This window comes from Phascolarctos cinereus, unplaced genomic scaffold, assembly GCF_003287225.1.
Source record: "Phascolarctos cinereus isolate Bilbo 61053 unplaced genomic scaffold, phaCin_HiC Scaffold_8;HRSCAF=390, whole genome shotgun sequence".
Lineage (NCBI taxonomy): Eukaryota > Metazoa > Chordata > Mammalia > Diprotodontia > Phascolarctidae > Phascolarctos > Phascolarctos cinereus.
The window spans coordinates 34,356,021-34,369,537 of NW_027556291.1; the positions used below are offsets into that span (position 1 = coordinate 34,356,021).

Below are 13,517 nucleotides of genomic sequence, written 5' to 3' on the forward strand. Positions count from 1 at the left end.
TGGGTTTGAATCCTGAATTCTCAAGTCCTCTCTCCCAGTTCTACCTGGGATTGTGTTTTTGTTTTTTTTTTTTTATGTGTGGCCAACCTGCTGTTGCTATAAGACAGCCAGGTGGAAAAGTGGGCCAAACATTGCACTTAGAGTCAGGAAGGCCTAAGTTTGAATCTTGCTTCAGATACTCTCAGTGTGTTTTAGCCTCGATTGTAAAATGGGGATAATATTGGCATTTACCACAGGGTTACTCACAGGGATGTGAGGATCAAATGAGATAATCTTTTTTTTTTTTTGGCTAGGCAATGGGGTTTAGTGATTTGCCCAAGGTCACACAGCTAGTAAATGTTAAGTGTCTGAAGCCAGATTTGAACTCGGGTCCTCCTGACTCCAGGGCCAGTGCTCTATCTACCATGCCACCTAGCTGCCTCAAGATAATCTTTGTAAAGATCTTTGCAAACCTCAAAGCACTACATAAATGATAGGTATTATTATTATTATTATTATTATTATTATTATTATTATTATTATTATTGTCTAAATCTTAATAAAATACACACATACACTTGGATACACACACATAAACACAGAGAAATACCACACAATGGTATTTAAATGAGAGCTAGAAAGCTTTATTATTTACTGGAAAATCTGCTAGATTTGGATGCAGAGGACAGGATGTGAATTTGAATCTTAGCTCTCCTACTGTGTGCCCCTCTTTTGGCCTCAGGTTCCTGATCTGAAAGATTGAGGGGATTAGACTACATGACCTGAGGTCTCTTCTAGCTCTAAATCTACAATAATCTGACTTTGAGGACAACTTCTAGTTCAACAATCAAGAGAAGCATGATTTCCTTGGCATGGCTATTCTTTTTCCTAGAGGCACATGCCAATCTCCTGTTTTAGTCAGTCATTATATGAATTTGTATGATCTAGACCATGATGGGATCTTGGAGATCTTAACTGAACCCAAACAAATAAAACCCACCTAACCTGGCTGACCTGGCAGTGAGCTTTCTTGACCTTTGGTAGATTGGTTCTCATTAACAATTAACTTTTGGGTTTTTTTAGGCAATTAGGGTTAAGTAACTTGCCCAGGGTCACACAGCTGATAAGTGTCAAGTGTCTGGTCCGAGGCTGAATTTGAACTCAGGTCCTCCTGACTCCAGGGCTGGTTGACTTTTGAGCTCATCCTCAAAGCCTTTCCAGTTTGGCAGGCCTAGCAGAACTTGGCCTGTGCTGCCATGAGCATTACTAATCCCTTTGCCACAATGAGGGACCAGAGTAAGGCATCTGTGGAGGTTCTTGCTTGATGAAACGTGCAAAACTTTTGAAAATAAAGTCATTGATACATTGAAAACATGAATTCCAGCTGCAAACCTAAAAACAAAACCACACATGCATTTCTGCAAAGAAAATGTGATTGGCTTCCACATCAATGCCTCTCCTAAGCCCTGTTGGGCTTATTTCAGAGGAGATTTCACAGACTAGTGGCTTTGAACCCCCAGACACGAGGATAGAAAAAAGGAAAAAAGCAAAAGCATTGTGCAACTTGTAAGCTTGCAAGGCCACTGAAAATGGAATGACTGTGAAATGAAAAGAGAAGATGGGGAAGAAGAAGTTGGCCTGTGGTTGACATCAAAGAGGGAAATAAAGCTTGGGAACCCAGGCCCCTGGCATCTTACTGCTGTCGGTCCTTCATTGCCCTCTGGGGACAGGAAAGGAGTACATGGATGTGGCCTCTTTGTTAGATGCCTAGGAGGGAGAAGGTACTGAGCCCCCTCAGCTGATAGTGCCAGATTGTGTATGCAGAGGTGGGAAATGCCATTTATTTTTGAAAAGAGATCCTTACTGGAAAGTCTCCAGGGCCATGATCAGGGCCAGTAAATGAGCACTTTGCCACGGCAATTAGCAGTGAGATATTCAGTTAGATGGAAGGACTGGGGAAACTCAGATTCAGTAAGTGTATATGGCTGGAGAACAGAAGGTTCCAGTGACCCACTGAGGTCAATGGACACTTGCACGTTATTCTTCCAGTGCCAAGAATGTAGGTTCTAAATCCAGTTGTTATTTCTAATGTCCAGTATCCGCTTCTGGTGATTCACTGGGGACAAATTGTGCTCCTGAAAGGAACCTAGAACACATTCTCTAGAGATTGTGAAGTTCTGAGAGAGAAACTGAAGATTTGGGGATGAGTGACTGAGGAAAAAGGCAGAGGCCGAGGGCTGCTGCTTGTTCAGATTAAGCCTCAGTGACCTCTGGAGTCCCTTCCAAGAGAACGGGGATCAACTCGCTCTAAGTTGTATGCATGTGGTTTTAGCTGTCCATTCCCCAACATTGGTTAAATGAGGGGGAAACTCTGCCTCTGAAAACTAGTAGGAGAGCCATTCATTTGGAGGTCATGCTTACTTTAAGTTGATTTACCATTCTAGTGGGGCAGCTAGGTGGCGCTTCAGTGGATAGAGTGTGGGGCCTGGAGTCAGGAAGACTCATCTTCCTGAGTTCAGATGTGGCCTTTGATGCTTACTGGCTGTGTGACCCTGGGTAAGTCACTGTACCCTGTTTGCCTTAGTTTGCTCATCTGTAAAATGAACTCGAGAAGGAAATGACAAACCACTGCAGTATTTCTGCCAAGAAAACTCCAAATGAGTCACAAAGAGTTGAACACGACTGAATAATGACTCAAAAGACATTCTACTGCTTTTCAATATTTAATTTATCTGGAATTTTTCATTTCAAATCAACCTCAAACCAATAAATTTGATTACAGTTAGGCCCCAACTAGTGCAGATAATGAATGCCATAAAGTGGTTGCATAGATTTGAATTCATAGTATTCAAAGTTATAGTTATGTAAAATATGTTAATTGGTTCCAGTCCAATGGAAACATACAGTGTGAATTCAAGTAATTCATTCAAGGATTCATTATTGCTATTAATTGGGACCTGGCTAAGTACAAGCCGTTGAATTAGAAAGATGTGGGGTTCACATACTTCTTCTGACACTTATTAACTATGGACCCTGGGCAAGTCACATGACCTCTTGGAGTCCAAAACCCTGTAGGACTTTGCTAGAGAGTAATAGATACTCAGTGTGATCTCTGTTGGTGGAAGAAGTGCCCTCCCTAATGAAATTAGTGATCCTGCAGGTATCAAATATGCTGTAGGACCATTTCTGTTCATTTTTGGGCATCAGACTTTAGGAAGAAAGTGAATAAACAGAAGTATTCCAAGGAGGGCAATGAGAATGGGGAAAAGCCTGGAGGCCGTGATGTATAAGATTCAGAGATGAGGGAATAGATGCCTTAGTGAGACTGGATTTATCACAGTATTATAGATTCAGGGCTGGGAGGGACCTGAGAGCCCATCAGGTGCAACCTCCTTATTTAACAGGTGGGTAAACTGAGGTACACAATGATTAAATGACTTTCCTAAGGTCACCTAGCTAATAAGTGTCTGTAGTGGGATGTCACATAGAAGTTACCCAATACTTGAGGGATTGTTATATGAAAGCGGGATTAGACTTCTGCTTGGCCCCAGAGAGCAAAACTAGAAGCAGTGGGAGAAGTTGAAGAGAGATAGATTTTGGTTTTATATAAGGAAAATTTTCCTTACAACTAGAGTTGTCCAGGAACAAAGTAACCTTGCTTCTCAAAGTGTTGCCCATTCCCAAAGGGAAAGATCCAATCCAGAGACCCCCAGGGCACATTTGCCCTTTAGCAGATCTATTGTTCATTTGGAAATTGGGCTGTGGAAGTGGCAAGGGGAATGGGTGCAGAGGGGCACGATATTATACCCCTATTCCCAACAGCTAAAGGTCATGGATGCCATCCATAATTGCCCTTTCAAGAGCCTCCCACCAGGATACCTGGATTTTCTTTGCATAAACTTTTTCAATCTGGTACAAATCAGGATGGAGGGGTTTCGAACTGCAGTCAATGTCACTCGGATATAGGATGTTTGTACTTTAAAAGATTTTTTTTAATCTTTGCCTCAGAAGAAAAACCACCTGTGGATAATATGTCCCAGTCATCTCCTTTCCCATGGTAGGTAATATAATGGTTGATTCAAGCCACTGGCGAGACATAGGGGGCCACACATCACACAACGTCAGCCCGGCCATTCACAGCATCTTCTCTGACAGCTCCCGTAGCGCACCTTGTTTTGAAATGATGAAGGTATCGCTCCGTGGAGTACGTGAATATCCAAATTATAAATATGAAATATGATTCTTTTGTACGCCAGACATGTTTTGGAGTGAGAAAGACAGAATTATGGCACGGCTCAGGGGATTGTTCCAAAGTAGCCCTTGATGGGCTGCTTGTATCAGGCGCTCTGTGCGGTGCTTGGTGATAAAATGTGACAGGACAGCAGCCGTAGCTCAGGGTGGTGATTCAGGAGGAAAGATCTCTGCACAGGAGCAGAAAAAGACAATGCATTTTCTATCAAATCAAATGAAAGAAATCACTGGTTTGGATTCATTTACCAAAGGTCCTTTGCATGATGGAAAGTAGGATGTACAATCCTCCCCATAGAAATTAGGCCAGAACACATTACCACTTCCTTTTCAGGGCCCTTTACTCTTCATTTACGCTTTTGGGCTGTCATATTTAGTTAATGCATGTTAAGCACCTACTGTGTACACTTATCCTTCTTCCTTTGTACTATAAATATTTGTGCACATGACTTAGCCTGTGCACCAAATGTGACTAGAAGTTGATAAATGTGTAGGGCTAAGGGGATACAGAGCAGAGAGAGATCACTTCTACCTGGGGAAATCAAGCAGCACGTTTCATGGAGGAAGTGGCCCCCGAGCCTAACCATGAAGCATGGTTTAAAAAAAACAATCAATTGGCAGAGATTGGAGCTGTCTATGCCGTCCTTATTGTGAAGGCGGGGATGGGGGGAATGTAAAATGGTGATATTCTGGTAGGGTTGGTCCTAAGTTTAAATACAATATAGATATAATACTTTTATTTATTTATTTATTTATTTGGCTAGGCAATGGGGTTAAGTGACTTGCCCAGGGTCACACAGCTAGTAAGTGTTATGTGTCTGAGGTCGGATTTGAACTCAGGGCCTCCTGAATCCAGGGCTGGTGCTCTGTCCACTGTGCCACCTAGCTACCGCAGGACAATATAGATAGAGAGGGATAGACGTGTAGATAGAGATATGGAAATATATAGAAAGGTACACACATTACATGGGTATACTGTATGTACAGATATGTATGTATAATACGTATGTCAGTGATTAGGATGATATGACTTTCTCCTTCAGTTCATATCATGCTTGTTGGAAGCAAGGTGGCCAGAGTTAGGTTCTTGACTAGCTTTAAGGATTTGAAACAGCCAAAATACGACATATACCCTGTGGGTCACTGGAATGGAGGCAGGAATGGGTGGCATGAGGTCAACGAAGGGAGAAATATTTTCTTTTCATTGGACTATGGAATGTAAAGGAGAGTAATTTGTAGGGAGGCTGAAAAGCTGGTTGGAGGCAGTTTTTGGATAGCCTTGAAAACTTTTTTAAGGAGCAAGGCCTTGACCCTCCTGGCCACTGGAGGCTGTTAGAGGTCCACAGCTGCATGTGTGAACTTTGCGATCCGAGTTGTTCCACTTATTTGGGCTTAGTGCTTGAAACCTATCACTGGCACTGCATGCTGAAAAATGTTAAACTGTTCTCAAGATTGACAAGCAACAGTCTCTGATTATGTAACACCCAAATCATTCAGGTAGTGTTTACGTATCATTGAAAATAATAAAGGAAAAGGAAAACAAACATTTGTTGTGCTTTTTCTATTTCCCTGGAATGACAAAATTATTTTGCATCCCCTTAATTTGTGTTTAGTCAGTGTCATTAATGAGACTGTTTCTGTGCTTGAGTTATTTTTATTTTCATTAGGATGTCAGGGTTAGCTAGACAGATAGAGGAGCATCAGACAGAGGCCCATAGGAGACAGACTAATTTCTCTCTCTGCCCTCCCCCCACACCCAGCCCTGGTTCTCTCATCCCTCTCTTCCTTTACCCTATCCCATCCACATGTCACTCAACCCTGCCCACCCCTACCACTGTGACCACTGGGATTCCTCTTCCATGGTGAACTTGTCTTCGTCCTGGCCTTCTTTGTCTCTTCATCCTTCCATCTGTGTTTTCCCTCACAGAGACCGGCAGTGCCCCACTGATGACATTACTTCTCTAGCTCCCCTCTGCACTATTGTCTGTACTTTCACTTACCCTAACTCTAAGCCACGCCCTAATCCTGTGGTGGAGGTGAATTGGAATAGTCTTCTTCTCACTGCCTTTCATCAATTGCAGACTCTTCCTTATCACAATACCTCAGTGACCTCCCCTTTAAAGTTTGCGATATGAACATTTTCCACTTATTTCAGATGATGCTGGCTGCTCTGTACTGGCTCTGAGCCATTCTCCCTCCTTTCTCAGGATGGTTTACCCATTTCTTCTTCCTCCCAACTCTTGGCCTAGAGAACTTCACTTTTTATGATGATGCCCCTATAAACTCCTTAACCTACCTTAAGTCCTAGTGCTTAACCTCTGCCACACAGAGAGATGGTCATAACCTTGATCTTGCCTCTCCCCATAAAATGTCCTATTTCCCTAATGAAAAAACTGACATTCCTTGATCTATCTGATCATAAGCTTCAGTCATTCCATGTCTCCATACCCCTCACCCCTCCTAAATCCATTCTTCACCTACACAGAGACCTCTGATCTCTCTAGCCCTCAGTGGTTTCTAAGGCCATTATCCCTGTTCTGACTTCATTTCCTTCCCTTTCTAATTTTGACCCTAAATTTAGCCAATTCAACTCTATCCTGTCCTCTACTCTCAAATCCCTTGCCCCCATATCCTGTTGCTCCCTCCTCATATCCTCCCAAACCTCGGTGCTGTATTACTCTCCTCTGTCTACCTCCTCTTCTCTTACTCATGTGCTTGTTGAGTGGAGCTGGAGGAAGTTCCACAACTGTGTTAACTGGGTATGTTATACATCCAGATCATCTAACTTCCAAGTGGGCTCTCGCCACAGAAAGGCAATCCTCCCTAAGTTATTCCCTACTTCATTCCCCATAAATGCTTTTCCAGACATTCTTTTATTTCTTTAAGCTTCTCACACATCTCCCTTTCTCCTCTTTCTCAGCCAAAGTATCCACCTCTTTACTGAGAAAATTGAGACCATCTGAAGTGATCTCCCTCTTCTTCCCTTCATCTCAAAGCATCTTGGGAGTCCTGGAATCATTCCCCTCTTTCTCTGTGAAGCCTTTCCTGCTCCCTTCACCTATTACTGCACTCCCTCTTCAGTGACCTTGGATTGAACGATTTGGTATTTATTCCTTTCGTATTTATTCTAGAGAAGTTTCTATACAAACTCACTGTCTCTTCTTTTAAAATGTTACCTTGTGAGGAGGGATTTCGTTGCATTTATTCTATCTGTATCTCTGGCGCCTAGCTGAATGCTTGTCCCAGTCAGTCTCAGCATTAAAAATGCTCACTGATAGACTGACCCAAGTGTCAAACTCTTCAGGCTGCCTTCTTGAGCCTCAGTCAGTTCTTGTACCAAATCCTACCCCTTCCCCCTTTGACTGAAGAAGCAGTGACAAAACACGCGTTGCTTGGCTGGCACTGGGCTAGGGCCTGACCTAACACATGGGGCAAATACTTCATTCTCTGCCAGGGAATGACTCAAGCTCACAGCCCAGGAAATTTGTGATTATTTCATAGACTCATAGATTCAAAGCTGGAATAACCCTTAGGTCATCCTGGCCAACCCATCCATTTCACCTATAAGGAAACTAAGGCCCAGAGAGGGATTGCCTAGTGGAGTTTCACATGTGGTAAGTAGTAGCACTGGAGTTGGCACTGAGGTCTTTCTGACTCCAAATCTAGTTTGTTTTTTTTTTCTTCTTATCTCTAGAGAGAGGAACTAGGAGTTACAGCAGGCCTTGGACAGGCAGATTTAGGCTTGGCCTAGGGAAAAACTTTGTAACACCAATATACCTAGCTAAGTAGGCACCCACCTTTGCTCAGCCCCATGGCTATGGAACGAACCTTGTGGGGTGAAGAAATCACTGTTGGCGATCTACTCACATACTTGTCGAGGAGCTCTACTTGGGGAAGGAACATGGAAGGCGGCAGCCTAACAGCATCACAGTGAGCCATGCTGAGCTCGGTGATCCCTTCCCTTACACAAAGTGTTGGGCCTTTCTTCCTTTAATTGTCCACTGCCTACTCCACTATATACTTCATTTACCCTGAAGATACTGCTAGGATTTCTTGGAATTATAATTTTCCTCTTATATTTGTATGATTTTATTTCACCCTATTCCTTATCTTAAGCCAAGGTATGTGTGGGGGCTGGAGGCGGGGGAGAAATGACAAGACCACACTGAGTACATTACCAAAGGTTTTCCACTCTGTGAATTTTGTCAGAATTTTTTATCTGGTGGGTTTATTGCAATGCCCCACCCAGAATGGGCAAGTTGTTAGATTCCATTGCTTCCGGCTTCTGAGGACCAGCTTATGTGTCACGTCGAGGGAAACTTGCTTTAGCCTTCTTCTTCCTTACTCCCTCCACAAATTACAGTCTCTGTGTGCGTATTTATACACACATGCACACATGCGCACGTGCGCGCACACACACACACACACACACACGCACACACACACACATACATGAAAGGAGAAGGGAATAAGCATTTATTGTGCCAGGCACAAATGTTATCTCATTTCGTTGTGTGTATTCATACAATGCGCAGTACATATATGATTATTCCGCATGCCCAACACCTATACATATATATGTTCATGTGTATACATGCATGCAAATGTGTTTACAGGTGTTGTACTTCCTAAGGTAATGTAAGCTTCTCCAAGGAGGAAACTTGTTTTTATTTTATCCTTGTATTTCCTGTGCCTAACAGAGCAAAAGCTGTGTGTGTGCATATATACAAATACATATATGTATCCATATCTACATGCCTATAGATATACATGTACATACCCTTATGTGTATATGTGTGCATATATACATGCTTATATATGATGTATTCCCCGATAGAATGCCAGCTTCTTCATGGCAGGAGCTTCTCATTTTGTCTTTGAATTCCTGGTTCCCAGCAACTTCCTAAATGCTAAATGGATTGGTTATAGGTTTACTACAGGAAAGTATACATGTTTATTATATACCTAGATTGAAAATTACCCTGCATAAAAATCCATACTTAGAAATCCTATAGTTAAATAACTCCGTAAAAGTATTTTTTAAAAAGAAAAGATCAAAGTCCTCTTAACGTACCATTTGAAAATGTATTCCTTTGGGTTCCACTTGAATACATCTGGTCACTGGGCTCTTATTTGCCACTCTTTACTATACTCTTACAGAAAGTATTCATAAAGGCAAACAGCAAAAACATTTCTCAAGGAGTGTTATGAAAACCGTACGAACAGAAAACACATGACAATGAAGTGTGTTAACACACCCATCCCTATATAGATGTTGTAGATTAGGGGTAGTTGCCTAGGACTTGGATAGTGACAATATGACAAACATGACATACAAGTTTACCAGGTTTCTAATTCAGTTTCTACCCAGTCCCCAGCAATGCTTCAGGGGGCATACAGAGTCTTTGTCAAGATCTAAACAGTTTAGAATTTATGCAAGTGAATGAAAGAATTAAAAAGGAAAATTAAGCAGCTTACTGTACAATCTCTGCAGACAGCAAAACCTTGAAAATCAATATACTTGTGAAGGAGTTATACAAGTTATGCTTCGCTGGGAAACATACTGGGTCTAGAACCAAGGGGGTCTGGGTAGGCAGCTTTGCTCTTTTCACTTAATGTCTGTTTTTTTCTTGGAGAGGAGGGGGAGACTTTAACCTCTCTGGACTTCTCTGTCTCATCTTTAAAATTATGGTACTGAATTAATGACATGTGATGTCCCTTCTGGCTGTAAAGCCAAGATCTTATGAACATAAAGTCAGCAGAGGTACTTGGAAAACTTGCTACACTGACTGGTACCAAATATTAAGGTGACTTCTACTGTTGAATATATTTCAAGGGCATGAGAAATTTAAAATGATCATATCAATTGACTAAACACACATGGAGACAATTTCTTTTAGGTTAACTTTTATTCAAAGTTGTACAATAATTTTTCAGATAACATCTTCATGCCATAAAGTCACTTCACAAACAGTTAACCTGGAACTTGGTAGAGATGATGACAGACAAACTTGCCTGGCCCCACTCAGGCTTCTCTTTAAGTCCACATGTACTTAACAGCACCTTCTCCCAGAACGCTGCGCTCCGTGGTACCTTTCATGCATAATAGTAGCCGGGGAATGATCAGACCCTATTGGAATGCCACTGGCCTCATTACTCAAGTTAAAGGTTCCTCCTTGGATCTTTTCATAAATCTCCTTGGCTGTGTCAATAAATGCCTTTTCTACATTGGATGCTGTCTTTGCTGAGGTTTCAATGAAGGTGAGTCCGTGCTTCTTGGCAAAGGCTTGTCCTTCTTCCTTTGTCACTTCTCGTCTGCTCTCCAGATCATTCTTGTTGCCAATCAGCATCATTACGGTGCCCAAGTCGCAATGCAGACGAGCATCCTCCAGCCAGGTTGTCATGTGATTGAAAGTATCTCTCCGAGTGATATCATACACCAGCAGGGCCCCAGCCGCTCCACGGTAATAGGATCTTGTGACGGAGCGGAAGGATTCTAGCCCGGCTGTATCCCAGATCCGGAGTTTGACTTGTTTGCCCTCAATGGATATGATGCGGGCCCCAAACTCCACACTGATGGTCAGGTCCGTCATAGCCTGGAACCTCTTGTCAGTAAATTGTAGCAATAGGCACGATTTGCCTACCCCACTATCACCAATCATGATATACTTGAACAGATAGGCATATGACCTCGTGGTATCTGCCCTCCGCCACATTTTCTGTCAGGTAATTGGTATGTGGTTAGGAATCCATTTCAGCTTTACTTTTGTCTATTTCTCCCCCACCGACACCCCCCTCCCCCACCGACACCCCCCCCCACCGACATCCCCCCCCACCTAGTCATTGCTAAGTATGTTGTTCAGTTGTTACCAACTCTAGGTCACCCCGTGGACTTTGTCGGTGGGGTTTTCTTGGCAAAGCTACTGGAGTGGTTTGCCACTTCCTTCTCTAGTGCGCCTTGAAATATGATCTTCCTGACTCCAGGCCACCTAGCTGTCCCCAGCTACAATTTCACTTCGTTAGGGACCGGCTACTGACTTTTTAGTTCAACCTCTTCCTGCCTTAGCCCCTCCCTTCCCTCTGCCCCTCCCTCCCCAAAGCACTCCTAGTAGTAGTAGTAGTTGGAGTTAAGTGACTTGCCCAGGTTTACACTGCTAGTGTCAAGAGTTTGGTGTGAGGCTGAATTTGAACTCAGGTCCTCCGGACTTCAAGGCCGGTGCTCTATCCACTGCGCCACCTAGCTGCCCCAGAAACCAGATGTGGCCACACCTCTTCCTCCCCAGCCAGGCACGCCAAGGAGCAGCGCCCCCACAGGAGATATGTGGGAATGTAAGCTAATGGATGGAGGCTGGGCCTCCCCTCCTCACCACAACCGGCCCCAGTTGCCCTCCCACAAGCCTTAGAGGCACAGTGGACTCACCGAGAAAGCTTCTGGACAGGATTAGGATCGAAATGTCCTGAGGAGTTGAACCCAGCCGCGAGCCCAACAGAACTACCAGATGACCAAACTCCAGCTGGCCAGCGGAAATCCGCCCCTGCCTACGTCACAGTGCCCCGGAAGTGGGGGGGAGGAGCAGGAGCCTCGTTCTGAGAGCAAAAGTTCTTGTTGCCAAGGCTACCGTAGCCCACTTTACGGATTTCCGTGTTGGAGGGAAGCCTTTTATTTGATTTTAGGCTTAGTTTTGGTTGATGGTTTGATTTTCACATCAAACATTACCTTCGTTTTCAATATATTCCTTCTCCCTCTCCTCAGAAGACCATGCCTTATAACAAAGATTTTTTTTTTTAATAAAAAAGATAGTTCAGCAAAACTAACCAAATAGGTCAACTAAGTCTGACAGCATATACAATGATCCACACCTGCAGTCCTCCACCATTGCCGAAAAGGAAGGAAATTTCATTTTCTGATCTAGAAGGAAGCGGTTCTATGTAGGAAGGAATATTTATGGTTTCCCAAGCACATTTCTCAGAAATTGGCCACGGTGTTCTTTTTTCACTCTGTGGGCTGTTAAAATCACACCCACCCTTGAGGTTCAAGGTGTCTTCCAGCTCTCTTTCTGGTGAGCTTCCTCAGATATACCCTTTTTCGCATCCCCTGCTTCCTAAGGCTAGGAGAAGCTTTCCTTCCTTGGCCCACAAAAAGAGCCTAGTTTGATCCTCTCTTATGCTGTTATTACATCTCACTTTGGATTTGAATCAATGTATGTGGCAGGAAATGGCCAGAATCACAGCTGACGTGGGAGGCCCCTATTCCTAGACCCAAACAAGAAGCTTCCCTACAACCTCCAGGAGCAGCTGATGTAAAGTCAAGAACAGGAGTGGGGAACCTGTGGCTACATGTGGCCCTCTAGGTCCTCAAGTGTGGCCCTTTGACTGAGTCCAGGGTTTACAGAACAGATCCTTTTAGTAAGGGGATTTGTTCTGGCAAGTTCGGATTCAGGTAAAGGGCCACACTTGAGGGCCACATTTGGCTTCCAGGCCACAGGTTCCCTACTCCTGGTCAAGAAGATCTGGATTCAAATTCTACCTCAAGCACTTATAGCAGCATGACCATAAGTAAGTGTCGGGGTGGGGGGCAGGACAATGATAAGCAATTATATGGTGCCACCTATATGCCCGGCACTCTGCTAAAGTATTTTGAACAAATGATTATTTCATACTAAACTGCTTAATCTCTCTGAGCCTCAACCTATAAAACTGAAATAGTTCCTGTATTAACAATCTCACAGGTTGTTCTGAAGCTTAGATGACATAATGTATGTGAAATACTTTACAGAACACAAAGTACTAGATGTACGTCACTTAATATTATGAATTTTCAATATTAATACCAATAATTATTAACCAGCTTTACTTAGTTAATATTAGGGCAGGTAGGTGGCACAGTGAATAGAGTGCTGAGCATGGAGTCAGCAAGACCTGAGTTAAAATTCGGCCACAGATGCTTACTGGCTGTATGACCCTGGGCAAGTCACTTAACCCCATTGCCTAGCAAAAAAGAAAAGGAAAAAAAAGAAAGCCCTTCCTTATGTCAAGCTTAATTTGGCCCCTCTCTGGATGCTACCCAGTCTGTCAGTAACCACTGAAGTGCCTACTGTGTGTCAAACGCTGTGCTAAGCACTGGGGGCACAAAGAAAGGGAAAATATATCCCTTGCCCTCAAAGAACTTACATTCTAATGGGGGGAGGCAGCTTTGTCCCTTGTTTGTTATAAAGTACACAGCCCAAGACAGGTCTCCTGTTTTGTTAACAGATTTTAGCAATTGGTAGAGAAGTCAACTGGAGCAGGGG

General features: G+C 43.3%; 1 pseudogene across 1 annotated transcript; it reads right to left on the bottom strand.

The window, feature by feature from the left end:
* Positions 1-10,177: 10,177 nt before the first annotated feature.
* Positions 10,178-11,744, bottom strand: LOC110203924 (ras-related protein Rab-2A pseudogene; annotated as a pseudogene). Its single transcript, XR_013483556.1, has 2 exons — positions 11,648-11,744; positions 10,178-10,946 (listed from the first exon to the last, which is right to left on the bottom strand). The product of XR_013483556.1 is annotated as a ras-related protein Rab-2A pseudogene (transcript).
* Positions 11,745-13,517: the final 1,773 nt, after the last annotated feature.